The sequence below is a fragment of the Anabrus simplex genome, chromosome 11 (assembly GCF_040414725.1).
Source record: "Anabrus simplex isolate iqAnaSimp1 chromosome 11, ASM4041472v1, whole genome shotgun sequence".
NCBI classification, from domain to species: Eukaryota; Metazoa; Arthropoda; class Insecta; order Orthoptera; family Tettigoniidae; genus Anabrus; species Anabrus simplex.
In genome coordinates, this window is record NC_090275.1 from 131,202,395 (window position 1) to 131,219,455 (window position 17,061).

Here is a 17,061-nt window from a genome sequence, read left to right on the forward strand (position 1 = left end):
AGGTAATATTAGAGTCATCAGCTTCTGTTGAATGGTACCCACAAGTCCACGAGCATTAATCAGGGAATTCCTAGATCGACTTGAGAAAGAAATGTGTTCAATCATTCATTTAAGAGATTGACAGAGAACAAAACAGGCTGATAAAATAAGAGTAATCATCATACATATCATAGGTCTGCTGAAGAAAGAAAATTCTCCCCCACAAAACCCCAGAAAACAGATCAGACAGTTACACTTCCATGTAATAAGATTGAAGTAATATTATCTCTTTTGCTGAAGCTGCTTCCCAAGATAAACCATTTTGTCATGTCATGTCAAAGTGTTCGTAAGGTTCTGCAATCCTGACAGTCCAATGAAAATAGGATTACCAAAAGTCTAAAATTTTCGTAGAATATTCAAAGTGAGAAAGTTGTATGAATTGTACAATGAGTGCAACATATTTTTCTACACAATACAGCACAGAAATGAACTGCTGCTTCTTTCAGCTCTAAGCCTCGTTAACATGGGTACAGTAATCCAAGCTATGGCCTACCACTTGCCTTCCCCTTCAGCACAGCTAGCCTCTTCTTAACAGTGAAGTGCTTTCAGAAGCAACTCTTATCGTAAGCATGAATGAAGAGCAATTTCTACAGAAACAAAAATATGAGGCAAGCGGCAGAGGAAGATTTCATTCATGAAATGGGTAAATAAGAATTCCGTACTACCAAACAAACTGAAAATTAAAATTCCCTCAGCTTCATTCACCTGCCTCTATAATAACTGGTGGAAAATTCTCAGACATTTACGCTTCCATGTGATGTTCTGTTGAGCAGCGTATGAAGAGCACGCAGTAGGCAGGCTAGTTACAGGCGTATGTCAACAAAACAATGGTTATATAGCGACAGCAGTAAACTGCTGATTTTATCTCGGATTAGGTACACACAACAGATTAGTTCAGCATCATGGGAAACTCTGTATGTAGACACACTATTATTTGATAACCGTTGCAATATAAAGGAGATCAAAAACAAAAATACAAAAAAAAAATGTCAAATTTCTCTTTTACTGTTAATGGTTCACAAAACTGTATGCAAAATATAATTTCGACCTTTCATGATGCATGCACCTTTACCATCTAAGGAGTGATATCGGAGATTTTTCCAATGATTATACTTTACCAAGTTCCAAATATCTTTGAAATACCGTATCTGTTTTATCTAAATGAAGTACACAAAAAAATCTAGAAAATCTAATTTCCAATCATTTATATCCAAGATGTTTTCAACATGCGAGCTGCAATATTCAGATCCATGAATTTACATTTTTAAGCCTAATGTCCATCAATGGCAAGCATGCTTTACCTCATTATAGCACAGTGGTTACAGACAGAAGGTAAAAGCAGAAGGCAGAAGTAAACTTCTTACAATACCTTCATCTGAACAGTTAATTTCCTTGTAGATTTCAGCAGCATTGTGTCACGTCCCTATATCATTAAATTTTAGAAAATGTTTTTTAATAAATGAAAATACAGCGAGAATAAGTGTTCAGACTTCTGCTCGCATGCCGTGGGAAGTCCCGAGCGAGCGTCATATGGCTTCTGTCAACATTGGCGAGATAAGAAGTGTTCATTGCCAGTGCGCAGCTCTTTAGCACTCTGTCCCTCAGTTCGGTAGAAGCTATTGGACTTTTAAGGAGTGTTGTGAGATTATTATCATGATGGTTAAATACACTATAGAGCAAAGAATATTTTTGGTAGAGTGTTATTTGCACAAGAAGAAGCCAGTTAAAAAATGCCTTTGAAAATTCCGTAGACAATTTCCTGGTCCGACAGTACCATCAAAATGTTACGTGCATCAGCTCGTTTACAAGTGGTGTAGTACTGGTTCCGTAAGTAATAAGAAAAAAGAAGCGAAGGAGAACAGCTCTCACATGGGAGAGGTTAGAAAATATACAGGCAAGACTCCAGGTCAGTCCACATAAGTCGCTTGGGAGAGTAGCTCAGGAAAGTGGTATTTCACCTTCTTCAGCACGTAATGGAACAAAATTGTTACATTTATGATCTTATCGGACTCATTCAGTCCATAACATACTGCCTACAGAGTTCAATGCAAGAATACGATTCTGCAATTGGCTAATGAATAGTGTCCACGACGATATTGTGGATCCAAACTTTCTATTTATGAGCGACGAAGCCTGGTTTCATTTGAGTGGATATGTCAATTCACAGAACAATAGAATCTGATATACAGACAATCCGCACATTTTACAGCAGAGACATCTGCAAGATGTGAAGGTGGGTGTGTGGTGCGCTATCAGTGCCCGACGAATTATCGGTCCGATATTTTTTCAGGACATGATTACTTCTGATCGTTATATTCAAAACACTCTGGACTGAACTGACTGAAGAAGAGAAAAGGTACGACTATTTCCAGCAGGATAGTGCAACGGCCCATACGGCGCGTAGCTCTATGCGACGGTTACGGAAAATCTTTGATGATGATCAGATCATCAGGAAAGGCTTATGGCCCCCTCGTTTGCCTGATTTAAGCACATGTGATTTTTTACTATGGGGAAATCTTAAAAGGAAAAGTTTACAAGAATAATCCTCCAACTGCAGAAGAATTAAAAACTGAAATCAGGAACACCGTGCGTTCTATCGGTGTCCATGAACTACAAAGTGTGTTTTGAAATCTCATTACAAGATGTGAAGCTTGCATTGCAGCTGAAGGAGATCACTTTCAGCATCGTCTGCAAATACTGGTGAGTTCAGTTTAATTTCCTGGTTGATTTATTTATTGTTTATTCATTTACTTATTTATCCAGAACATGTATGTAGCCGGTAAGTTCAGATTTGTTTAGTTTCTATAGGCGTAATCATGCCGCTTCTTTGAGCCGACTATGCCTGCTTGTCATGGCGGGCACTGCGCTCGCTGTCTCTGCTTCCCAGTGCACCTAATCCTCGGCACTCCGCTCTGAACTTTCACATTAATCACCCTGTGGATGCTTAAGTCTCTGAGCCATCTTGGTCTTGGCCTGCCGAGCCTGCCAAGGTTTTTGATGTCATGAACGTCTCCTCGGTACCAGCATGGGCAGCCTTTAGATAAGCGCTGTTGCTTTCTGTCCGATTTTAAGTCCCATTTAGTTTTCATTGGTGTATCACCATCCATCGTCCTTCAAGATTCTAGAAACAGAAGAGCTTTCTTCTAGCATCTTACTTCGCATCGACATTTATTTCAAGTTTATAAACATCTTGTGAAGACAATGTCACGGTACTGTAATTTCAATTGATCTCTGAATGAACAGCTGCATCGCTTGAAAACCAACCTTTTTCGATTTCCATGACCAACAACTTAACGATTACTTTTACAACTTGTTACTTTTATACAGCGCACTAGACTTTTTTATGGATCTCTATTTTTTAACATAATGTAGCGCATCTCTGTATTCTTAAGCCTCCACGCACAACAATTACCTTCCTTCAAGTTCCAAAAAACTGAAGAGCCTTTCCAGCATCCATGTGTTTTTACGTCTATGAATGTCTTAAAAAACGACGTAACTTCATCTCAGTTGTTCTTCGAATATATAGCCGCAAATTTAAGAAGCCAGCCAATGCTGAATTCCTTGACCCACAACTGTAAAATTTCCATTCCTATCAACTTTTTAATGCTATACGGCGCACGGGTCTTTAATCGTAAATAAACAATGTGACTTTGGCTCAGTGGTTCTTCAATTGGATACCAGTATCTTAAAGGAGCCACCATATTCTAATCTCCTTATCCAGCAACTCAAGGATGCCTATCTATCTATAACATCTTTTTAATGTGCACTGGACTTATTATGAATCTCTTTCAGAGAGTTATTTTTTAACAGTGCTGCACAATATCTCACATGGTATGTACTTTTATGAAACCTTACGTGCCTTTACATTGTTTAATTTCTTCGGTATTTGTGTTTTAATTTTGCTTTAGGCTGACGATGACCTAGTACTAGGTCGAAACTAGTCCCTAATCATTTATGTAATTTAAACTCTTTACATTTTGTATTGAAAAGGTGGACCCAAATAATACATTAATTTACTCTTGTTTGCCCTAATCGCCACTCTTTTGATCAGATGTGAAAAGCTAATTTTGATTTCACTCTAAAACGTAATAGTAATTTGTGCTTCCTCTTACCTTCAATATTGTATTTGTGGAATTTGATTTGTACTGAGATGTACTTGCTTAACTCTTTGAACTTGTAGGGAGCTCTCATCAAAGAATATATAACTTATGTGTCTCTAAGAACATGTATCTGTATCTTACGAAAGGTGTATTGGTATTTTGCACATTGACTGAAACTGTTCATAATTTATTTATTTTGTAAAGTCCATTTTGTAAATAATATTCTGAAAATCAAAGAAGGTTCCCAGTTACGTCCCACATTCCTTGTTTGTTATCGTCAAGTTGCCCTCACTGATATTTACTTCTGCTGTTTTAGCCACAGTTCATTACATGATTACAGTGTGTATAGTGTTTAGGTAGCTTGTAATTTGATTTACTTTCCTCCCTTTAACTGTGTTTGTGTAACCGCTGAAGTACCGGTTACATATTGGTAGCGAGCAATCGCGTGGTTGCAGACGGAAGAAAGGGGAACAGTGATAGTACTTAACCTAAAACTCGGCAAAGTTTGAAAGTTGTACATCGCTTTGAAATTTTGTTTCTATTTAGTATTAAAAACTTCATTTTTTGTCCGTATTGACTCAAGATTTTACAATGCTTAGTAAAGCTAAAGGTTCCACCTATTCAATACGTTATTGTAATGGTCTATTTAGAAGGAAAAAAAAAAAATGAAGTTTTTTATACTAAATAAGTCTGCCTACCAAGCAAAACGAAAAGCCTATCTTTATAAGAGCTTACGTATTAAAATAGGGAAATTGAGCAAGGATATTAACTTTATTAAAAAGTGTATTGCAAATAAATTAACTCCAAAATTTCTAAAGAACAGGAAGTATGTTTCAACACATCAAAGAAAGGTACAAGAAAAAACCAACAAACTTTGGCTTCAAAATGAATCGAAATTTCTACACAAGAAAAAATCCTTTTTAAATAACCGATTATATGAAACTCATCTCGAAGTAACTAAATTATTACCAGCTGCACAGTGGAATATTTTCCAAAATACAGTACAAAATGCATTAAATAAAATACTTTCCCCAAAAGAAAACACGCTAGATAGAAAGTTCCAGACTCTTCTCAATGAAACCAACTCTAACAAAGCGCCATCTAGAAACACATCCTTATATAATATACAAACTCAAAGTCTACCTCAAAATCTAGCCCAATTTCATCAGCCATTTGTGAACCTATTAAAAGTTAACTTCGACCAAAAAGAAATAATAATGCTCTACAAAGGACCTAAACATAATTGGTCTAATTACATAGCCAATACGGCTAAACAACTAATTATCGAAACAGAAGCAGCCATCAGTAAAATGCCTACAGACATTCAAAACGAAGTTAGGTATGAAGCTAAAAAACAAATTAAAAACATCTTTAGCGCACCAGCTATAGATTTTAACACAACGCAGCTTGAAAATAGAAAAAAGATCTGTCAACTTAAAAACAAAATAAAAAATTCAAATGTTGTCATCACAAAAGCAGATAAAGGTAACGCCACTGTTGTTTTAGACCAAACAGATTACATTACAAAAACACAGAATTTCTTTACAGACAAAACCTTCACAATCATAGATAAAGATCCAACGCAATCTATTCAAAGACAACTTAAACAAATTCTTAAAAATACAACATGCCTCTTTACTGACAGCGAAAAGAACAAATTAATTAATATGAACCCCAGTCTACCAACAGTAAAAGCACAACCTAAAATACACAAAAATGGTGTTCCTATACGCCCCATAATAAACTTCAGACCTAGCCCTCTGTACAAAACAGCGCAGTTTATACAACAATTTTTAAGCAAGCATTATACATTTCAAGCTAAGAAATCAATAAGAAATACTTCAGAACTAATTAAGCAACTAGAAAATTTCAAATTACAGGCACATCATACCATGCATTCATTTGATATCACCAATATGTACGCCAACATCAAACCTGAAAAAGTTATACCAATCGTTCTAAAAAATTTGCGCACTCACAGCAAACTTAGTCAACTTGAAATAGACGATTTCATACTAATCTTGAAGTTCCTAACTAACAATAATTATTTCATTTTCAACACAGTAATTTATAAACAGGACGGACTAGCAAGGGGTTCGCCGGCATCAGGTATCTTAGCTAACATTTATATACACTGACTGACAGAGCAAATGCAACACCAAGGAGGAGTGGTTCGAAAGGGATGAAAGTTGGGGAAAAAACAGAGATGGCACGGACGAATAATTGATGTTTATTTCAAACCGATATGCAGGTTACACAATGCGCACGGCATCGACTCAGTAGGATGTAGGACCACCGCGAGTGGCGATGCACGCAGAAACACGTCGAGGTACAGAGTCAATAAGAGTGCGGATGGTGTCCTGAGGGATGGTTCTACATTCTCTGTCAACCATTTGCCACAGTTGGTCGTCCGTACGAGGCTGGGGCAGAGTTTGCAAACGGCGTCCAATGAGATCCCACACGTGTTCGATTGGTGAGAGATCCGGAGAGTACGCTGGCCACGGAAGCATCTGTACACCTCATAGAGCCTGTTGGGAGATGCGAGCAGTGTGTGGGCGGGCATTATCCTGCTGAAACAGAGCATTGGGCAGCCCCTGAAGGTACGGGAGTGCCACCGGCCGCAGCACATGCTGCACGTGGCGGTGGGCATTTAACGTGCCTTGAATACGCACTAGAGGTGACGTGGAATCATACGCAATAGCGCCCCAAACCATGATGCCGCGTTGTCTAGCGGTAGGGCGCTCCACAGTTACGGCCGGATTTGACCTTTCTCCACGCCGACGCCACACGCGTCTGCGGTGACTATCACTGACAGAACAGAAGCGTGACTCATCGGATAACACGACGTTCCGCCATTCCCTCATCCAAGTCGCTCTAGCCCGGCACCATGCCAGGCGTGCACGTCTATGCTGTGGAGTCAATGGTAGTCTTCTGAGCGGACGCCGCGAGTGCAGGCCTCCTTCAACCAATCGACGGGAAATTGTTCTGGTCGATATTGGAACAGCCAGGGTGTCTTGCACATGCTGAAGAATGGCGGTTGACGTGGCGTGCGGGGCTGCCACCGCTTGGCGGCGGATGCGCCGATCCTCGCGTGCTGACGTCACTCGGGCTGCGCCTGGACCCCTCGCACGTGCCACATGTCCCTGCGCCAACCATCTTCGCCACAGGCGCTGCACCGTGGACACATCCCTATGGGTATCGGCTGCGATTTGACGAAGCGACCAACCTGCCCTTCTCAGCCCGATCACCATACCCCTCGTAAAGTCGTCTGTCTTCTGGAAATGCCTCCGTTGACGGCGGCCTGGCATTCTTAGCTATACACGTGTCCTCTGGCACACGACAACACGTTCTACAATGACTGTCGGCTGAGAAATCACGGTACGAAGTGGGCCATTCGCCAACGCCGTGTCCCATTTATCGTTCGCTACGTGCGCAGCACAGCGGCGCATTTCACATCATGAGCATACCTCAGTGACGTCAGTCTACCCTGCAATTGGCATAAAGTTCTGACCACTCCTTCTTGGTGTTGCATTTGCTCTGTCAGTCAGTGTAGATTTTCTGGAACACACTAAAATCATAAATAATAAGACATTCAATAATATAGCCTTCTGGGCCAGATTTATAGATGATACATTTATAATAATGGATCAACGCACTACCGACGCCCCTTCCACCTTAATACATCTCAACAACATCGATAATGATATAAAATTCACAATAGAATCTGAAAGCAATAAAACCCTAAATTTTTTAGATCTAACCATTACCAGGTGCCCATCCTCTTTTGAATACAAAATCTATAGAAAACCGACACATACAGCCACAACCATCAAACACGATTCTGAACATCCTCCTAGTCATAAAAGAGCTACATACAATAATTTAATACAGAGAGCATTTAATGTACCCATGTCCAATATAGAACGTAAAAAAGAACTCAACACTATACGCAAAATCGCATCTTATAATGGCTACAACAAATGTTTTATAGAACGCATAATAAATAAATTTAAAAATCAACCCAATACTAAATTACAAAAAGAAACACCCAAAACAAAAACATATGCTACTTTTACTTTTAACTCTGACATTTTCCGTTTAACCAATATTTAAAAAAAAAAGAAATGTCAATATTGCCTTCAAAACCAATAATAGAAATTTAGATATTTTTTACAACTCCAAATCGGTTAATATACAAAACCCATTCGATAGATCAGGTGTATATAGGTTTCATTGCAACGACTGTACCAGTGTTTACCTTGGACAGACTGGGAGATCATTTAATATCAGATACAATGAACATGTCAATGCCATAAAATATAGAAAATTTTCGGCAATAGGTCAGCACATACAGGAATACAAACACAATTTTTACGGTATCAACAAGGACTTGGACATCATCAAAACAATAAATAAAGGCCCACTCCTAGACCTGACAGAGCAATGTTACATTACTTTAGATCAATATTATAATCCCAACTACAATCTAAATGATATTTCAGAAAAACCTACAATTTTATTTGACATGCTTATTTCATTGATTAACAGTTTTAAAATTCCTAAAAATCAATCAGTACATAAAATATTACGTAGCGCACTAGCCTACTATCCCCGGCAAAGCCCACGCCCCCCTGACACACAGGCACACGCGAACGCAACCTCTCCTACGTCCCCTTCCCCTACATTCAACAGTTGTTACTCACTCTCTGCACGCTGTTACATTCAACCTGAGGTGAGTTTCATATCTTCAATTCTTTTCTATAGTACCGCGTATCGTTCTCAATAACTCGTACTCATTTCACTATTTCCTTTTTTAGGTCCGTACTGGTTCGAGATTAACACTATTTACGGCCCATTTCCATCTGGCACATAAAATAATATTCAAGATCTTAACCATAGTTTCGGCCTCAGCCACTCAGTTATTTACATTGGAAAATACTAGAAGCAAGGTTCAAATACTCAAACAAGAAAAAACACATCAGAATCTGCTACTCCTTACATAGTCAAACAGACTGTTGTGTCAATAAGTTTTAAGGAAGAAGAACCTGTATTTATTATCTAAAACAGTACAAGTCGCATATTATGAGGAACTAAAAAACTATGTTTAAAAAATGACAGAGGTTTTTATAGAATCATTCATCAATTTTATAGAAAATTTCCTGTGTATCAACTATGTCAAACCATAGTCTTTTTAAGCACCTAAAAACAATTCTAGACGCACCAAATAATACTATATTTTTTAAAAAAGACATGTTACTTGTATTTTAAAAAAAAAAGGTTAATACTAACTAGCCAATTTTTAATATTTTCCATGTAAAATAGGACTTGTTGTTTTTAAAACTGTGGTTTAAATGGCAAAAATAGATTCTTTTATCAATTTTACATGATTCTATTGTACATAAACTACACCAAATCATAACTTTTCCAATTATATATAAAAAATAAATTTAGATGCACTAAATAATATTGTATTTTTCAAAAAGACATGTTATTTGTATAGTACCAATGGGCCTATGCTATTTAGCTATATTTTTAATGTTTTTCATGCAAGAATAGGACTTGCTATTGCATATTTTAAAATTTTTGAATGTTCCTTGCTATAAAACACTCAATGGCTGATGATGGCATAGTGGATTGCCGAAACCGGTCCCAAAGATGTATTTTATGATAAGTTAAATATGTGATGTTCTAAATAGACCATTACGATAACGTATTGAATAGGTGGAACCTTTAGCTTTACTAAGCATTGTAAAATTTTGTTTCTACCCGTCAGGATGGCTCGTGCTGTTCCGAATCCCTTCCGTTTAAGAAAGGCAGAACTAAATTACAAGTTAATAATACACAAAATGAATTCTACTGGCAACGTCAGAGATGACACTAGCCTGTTGAAACGGTCTCTTAATTTGCCGATAACCATACCCCAGTTAACGACGGACGAGTTGCGTGAATCTTTGGCCAAGGTTAAGGATAGGTTAGCTGAATTTAACGCCATTCTTGTGTCCTTTTGTGCTTCTGAGCCCTCGCATGGCCAATTAGTGCGGGTTAAGGCGCAGTTACTACACTATCTGGACAGAATTAAGGATTTGTTTTCTCTCAAATTGCTGGAAGTTGAGCGGCAGGAATGGCAAGCCTTCCTAATACAGTTTGAGAATTTTCGACAGAATCAGTGGTTTGCTTGAAGGGAATATATTGAATAACGCAGATTCTTAAGTTCAAGCGTCTATCCCATCTGAAATGTGTGAAATTGGAATTATAACAGTAAGTTATTTATTAAATAGACCACCTAATCAATACAAAGTCTAGTCTTGGATGATTTACATAGATTTCTTAACTAATAGTGGTGCATGTTTCGCCTTGTATGAAGGCATCATCAGCCATTGTCTCAACCTTAGATTGAAAATAAGCGTCTAATAACATGTAATAATGAAATGAATTTTTGAAATCTTGAAGAGATTTGAAGTAAAATAACAATGATGGTTTAAAAATATACAATGTGATGAGTTACAATGGTGGAAGTATTAACAAAATTAACATTAGGAGGCTGCTATAGTAAGTACAATGGATAAAACAACAGACTGTTATACAAGTAGCAAGATTGCTACAAAAATAAAATTGACTGTCTCGTGGTTACAATTAGCCGATGGCAAAAGATATCAATATGGAACATAATGAAATTAATTAATCAAGATGACATTAGTAGACGAATAAGTTTGAGTGGAGTCTTTAAAAGTAGGAAAGATCACAATATGAAGATAAAGTTGGAATTCAAGAGGACAAATTGGAGCAAATATTCATTTATAAGAAGAGGAGTTAAGAGATTGGAATAACTTACCAAAGGAAATGTTCAATAAATTTCCAATTTCTTTAAATTCATTTAAGAAAAGGCTACGAAAACAACAGACAGGGAATCTGCCACCTGCGCGACTGCCCTAAATGCAGATCAATAGTGATTGATTGATTGATTGATTGATTGATTGAAGCAAGTGTACAACTATGAAAAAAGACTTCAACACAGAAGTCAACCGATGAACTGAATAACACACAAGACACGAACGTTCATATGCATGAAGTGTTCCTACATACATTGTTTTTGTCTTATATAGGCTACTTATAAGTTAGTTTTAAGTGGAGATACTGTTTCATAAACTAACTAGCTGATGTACCCGTGCTTCGCTACGGGATTCTCAGAAAGACTGACTTGGTGGTTTTCCTAACTGAATTCAACATAGGTCATTAGAAAAACATCAGTGGGAATGTAGCGATTGAAAGCAATGTTATATTATAATCTATTAGCTTCATGTCCGTATTGATAGATACTACAACATAAAAGTAATTGAGAAGTCTCCACCTTATCAATACATTAATTTATTTACTAAAGTAATAAATTCTGTCAGTACCGGTTTCGATCCCTAAGGGATCATCCTCAGCTGACACACAAAAAAATTTATACAGGGTGAAGCGTAATTCGCGCACTCGGGCGTCGCAGCGCGACTCCTCACATGCCAGCAATAAAAAAATGTATCTTACAAATTTTCGTCTTGCGCGTATATCCGGCAGAAAAACGACGTTGAAGAGTAGCAATCTGGCAACACTGTAACCACATGTAGGGTAACTACCTCTGTCAGCAGAAGTTAGTCGTACTGTACAGTTGGTGCAGTGGATAGAGTTTTGGGTTAGCATGCAAGAGGTCGAGTGGTCGATCCTGGGTTGAGGCGTATGTTTATTATTTCGTAAATGTAGTCCAGGTGGTATGGCATCTGGCATCTTAATCGTCAACAGCGATTGCAGTGGGTCCTCTAGAAACCATTTGCACTTACATACTACTATCCTAGAAATGGGCGAACAATCATTTTCATTGGTCAGCTTTGAAAGGCGCCCTTTCCACGTCATGGGACGTGAAACAAATAACATTATTATTATACATGTAGTATGTAAATGACAAGTAGATGTTGTGTTATTGTACTGTGCTATCATCTTTAGCATATCGAAAGTAATATTGTTTGTGTAGTTATTCTGTCCTATGACTGGTCATTTGTTTCAGCTGTCTATTTGTTATTCGTCTAACCAGGTATTTGTTGTTTCAGCGTTACAAAATGTTGTAAATGTAGGATACATGTGACCTCAGAAACGGTGTCTTACTGTATTACAGTAGGTAATGTCAGATGGAAATTAGCAAATAAAAAATGCGCCTCAATCCAGGATCGAACCATCGACCTCCTGCATGGCAACTAAAAACTCTACCCACTACACCAACTGTACCGCACGACAAGAATGTGGTGACAGCGCTAGTTACCCTACATATGGTTACAGTGTTGCCAGATTGCTACTCTTCAACATCCGTTTTCTACCGGATATACTCGCAGGACGAAAATTTGTGAGAGACATTTTTTTATTGCTGGCATGTTAGGAGTCGCGCTACGACGTCCGAGTGCGCGAATTACGCTTCACCCTGCATAATTACAAAAACATCACATATGGGAGATTGTACCTTCATTAATAGTCCAATTAAAGTTTTATACCTCACACAATGGTTTTTTTTTTTTTTTTTTTTTTTTGCTAGGGGCTTTACGTCGCACCGACACAGATAGGTCTTATGGCGACGATGGGATAGCCAATAGATAATCCACTAATATATCAACAAACAATCTTTCAATGTCTGATTCAATTGGACTATTAATGAAGGTACAATCTCCCATATGTGATGTTTTTGTAATTATATAAATCTTTTTGTGTGTCAGCTGAGGATGATCCCTTAGGGATTGAAACCGGTACTGACAGAATTTACTACTTTAGTAAATAAATTAATGTATTGATAAGGTGGAGACTTCTCAATTACTTTTATGTTGAAAGCAAAGTTATCATATAAAATACTTGATCAAATGAAAAACCGCACATTTTCTCACTTTCAACGAACAGTACTACGGTGCCGATCTAACAGTCCAAATTTTCACCGCTGAAGTAACCAGGTCGCAGACTGCCGTGAACACTCCTCTGTCATTATTCCGTTAAATATGCACACTACTCATTCCAATCAGTGCCTAAGTGTAGGGACTGAATAGCTCGAATGCTATGATGAACCAGTGTGTTACGTACCACTAATATCAGAAAATGTATGAACCAGAGGAATGGCATGCTAAAGAAGAAAGTTATCTAACTCCCCAGCTACTTCCCGCCAATATACAGGCAGGCTGTTACACTCGGTACGACCAGGCGAGTTGGCCTTGTGGTTAGTTGCGCACAGCTGTGAGCTTGCATCCGGGAGACAGTGGATTCGAACCCCACTGCCGGCATCCCTGAAGATGGCCGTGGTTTCCCATTTTCACACCAGTCACACCAGACTGTACCTTAATTAAAGCCTAGGCCACTTCCTTCACACCCCTATTCCTTTCCTATCCCATCGTCGGCATAAAACCTACCTGTGTCGCTGTGACGTAAAGCAAATTTAAGAAAAACCTCGGTACGCTGCAGTAAACCTATCTATCGGGGATGAGTGGAAACAGAAGACAAAAAGCACATCACAGCAAACAATGGTCAATGTAATGTTATTGTTGATAAAGTTTATGAGCTTTCTATATTGCAGGCCTTCACATTAGTTCTTTCGACTCTGTGATATTAGGGCGTCTTACAAAATTATTTATATCGTAGACTGAAGTTCCTTAACATACCTATTTTCACTAAATTCTGTTTACCCATTTTCTCGTGACTCAGCACAGATATGGACTTAGTAACAAAAATCCAAATTCATGAATATCTCTGATTATATGCGGTACGGTAACAATGTATAAGACATAAGTGATCGGAAATTTAATAACTTCTCACATAACTACTACGACATAACTAAAGTTATGTTAGTTATGTAGTATTTATCGATATGACCACTAATAACATAAATAACTTATTTGAGAATTACACTTCGGGCCTTCCGCTAAACTACCATTTCACTAAGTGTGAATAAAATTATTGATGGCCTAGATCAGCCCGGTCCAACGCGGCGCCCGAGGTGCCCTTTTATGGCGCCCTTCGCGATTAATTTCCAAATTAATTTGACTTAACATTTGAAAACAATACTTTTGTATTTCAATAAATATTCTTACTTTTCTCTTAAAAATACCGTCCTCAAAGTCAGGAAATTTGTTATATCCGTACCTCCAAATACTCAAAGAGCTTTGAGTAAGCCATAAATGTGATCCGGGCCTAACTGACTCGTGTCCGCAATTAGTGAAGAGATAGAAGAAAGGTTCAGAAAGAGGGCTATTCGACATGTAAGTAGTTGCGACAAAGGGAAATCCTCCACAAACCTCTCACTGTGGGGGAGCTAGCGCCATGTATAAGTCCCCCTCTACTCACGGAGCCAAATATAGCCGCATATTTATTCTGCCAAACAGAACCGCTTCCTTATGATTCACTTGATTGCAATGCCATAAACTACCTACCATGACAGAGTTTCACCAGGACGACAATGGGACACCCAATTTGCCCATAATGTAACTTTAATCCCAACAAAGCTGTGCCGTAAACAATGAACGAACGATTTATGAAAGTCTTGCAATTGGAATTTTCCCAGTTGCTAGCTTTCAGGCGAACATTCAGTATTACTTGTGAGCTTATGCAGGGCTTATGGAATACGTTTTGAGTGCCTTGTGTTGTGATAAGTTGTACATTCAACATGTTTCGTGTGCTTTTTTTCATTACTATTTAAACTTCAAATTATTCAGTTTATAATAAGTTATATTTCATTAAACATAACTCTTCTTAACATGGCTAAAAGGCAAAGAAATTATAACTTTAACAGTGAATGGGAGGACCAGTATTGCTTTATTGAAAACAAAAGAAAGTCGGCGTGTTTATTGTGTAATGCTAGCGTGTCTGTTCCTAAAAGAAGTAACGTACAGCGACATTTTTTGACTAATCACAAAAAATTTTACAGTGAATTTCCTGTTAATTCTGAACTAAGAAAACACAAAGTGAAAGAACTAAAATCTAAATTAGCATTGCAACAATGTGCGTTTAAGAACCCAGTTCAGCAAACGCATAACGTGACAATAGCTTCTTACAAAGTTTATTACGTCCTAGCTAAAAGGAAAAAAGCTTTCAGTGATGGGGAAGTAGTCAAAGAAGCTATGTTAAATGCCTCTGAATCTCTGTTTGAATCTCACAAAGATAAATCTGAACTGATATCTTCAATCAAAGGACTTCAGTTGTCTCACCAAACTGTTGCTAGGCGGGTTGAACAGATTTCTAATAATATGGAATCTCAGTTACATCAGGATTTGAAATCGTGTGAACATTTTTCACTCCAGTTTGATGAAAGTGCTGATATGTCTGACACTGCTGAGTTGTGTGTATTTGCTAGAATGGTTTTTAATGATTTTACAGTAAAGGAAGAATTTGTGAAGCTATTGCCACTTCATGGACGTACTAGGGGAGAAGACATATTTAATGGTTTCGTTAAATTCACCAAAGAGAGTAACCACTGTCAAAGCTTGTCGCTACAACAACAGATAGACAACAGTCTATGACTGGTAGAAATAATGGATTTCTTTCTCTTTGCGCTAAGGATGAATCATTTCCAAAATTTCTTTCTCATCGTTGTATTACTCACAAAGAAGCTTTATACGCAAAGTTCAATCATGTCATGAAAATTGTAAGTCATGTCGTGAATTATATAAGATCGTCATCTACTCGTCATTGATTGTTCAGAAATATTTTAAGTGTCAGATTCGGAGTATGGTGACGTCATCCTTCATGCAGACGTAAGGTGGCTTAATAGGGGGAAACACTCGAACGGTTTTGCTGTGTATTGGATGAGATACGAGACTTTATGAAATCATCTCCTGGGAAATATTATCACGAACTTGATGATATACCTTGGCTAATCGAATTAGCATTCTTGGCAGATATCACCTCAAAATTAAATGAGTTAAATCTTGAATTACAAGGAAAACATAATATTTCAGGTATGATAAGTATTGTCAATGCATTTGAAAAGAAACTTAAGGTATGGATTGTCCATTTAAATAGAAATTCCCTTTCACATTTTCCAAATTTGAAATCTATGGCGGCAAGCATGATTTTTCACCTTTTGCTAAACACCTTGAAACTCTTGGGTCCGAATTTGGTAGCAGATTTAGCCAGTTTTCAATGCTTGAACCAGTGATCACGTTTGTCATTAATCCCTTCGCTTCTGTTGACGTTTGTGAGCTTGGAGGGAGGGTGTGTGAAATATTCGAAAATTATAATCCTGAATAATTAGAAATGGAAATTTTGAGCCTTCAGTCAGAACTATCTTTGAAATCCTCCTACGCAACATGTGGCAATTTCTGGACTCTGGTGGACGGTAAAAAATATTCCATTACCCGCAGTGTTGCTCTGAAGATGCAATCTTGTTTTGGTTCAACCTATCTTTGTGAAGTCACGTTTTCGACTATGAACATTATAAAAAACAAATACCGATCCTGCCTGACAGATTCACACCTGGATGACGCGTTAAGAGGAGCCTGTTCCAGTTACACACCAGACTTTCCTCAATGTGCAGCAAATATGCAGTGCCAGATTTCATATTAATTATGTGAGTAAATATATTTTCATATAATTTTTAATTCTAGAATTATTATTATTATTATTATTATTATTATTATTATTATTATTATTATTATTATTATTATTATTATTATTATATAGTCCGGCTCCATGGCTAAATGGTTAGCGTGCTGGCCTTTGGTCACATGGGTCCCAGGTTCGATTCCCGGCAGGGTCGGGAATTTTAACCATCATTGGTTAATTTCGCCAGCATGGAGACTGAGTGTATGTGTCGTCTTCATCACCATTTCATCCTCATCACAACGCGCAGGTCGCCTACGGGAGTCAAATCAAAAGACCTTCACCTGGCGAGCCGAACATGTCCTCGGACACTCCTGGCACT

At 37.9% G+C, this 17,061-nt stretch overlaps 1 protein-coding gene across 4 annotated transcripts in view; it reads right to left on the reverse strand.

Moving 5' to 3' along the window:
- Positions 1–17,061, reverse strand: part of pcx (pecanex) — a 514,715-nt gene that overhangs the window by 478,172 nt on the left and 19,482 nt on the right. The gene's annotated exons all lie outside the window — the stretch shown is intronic.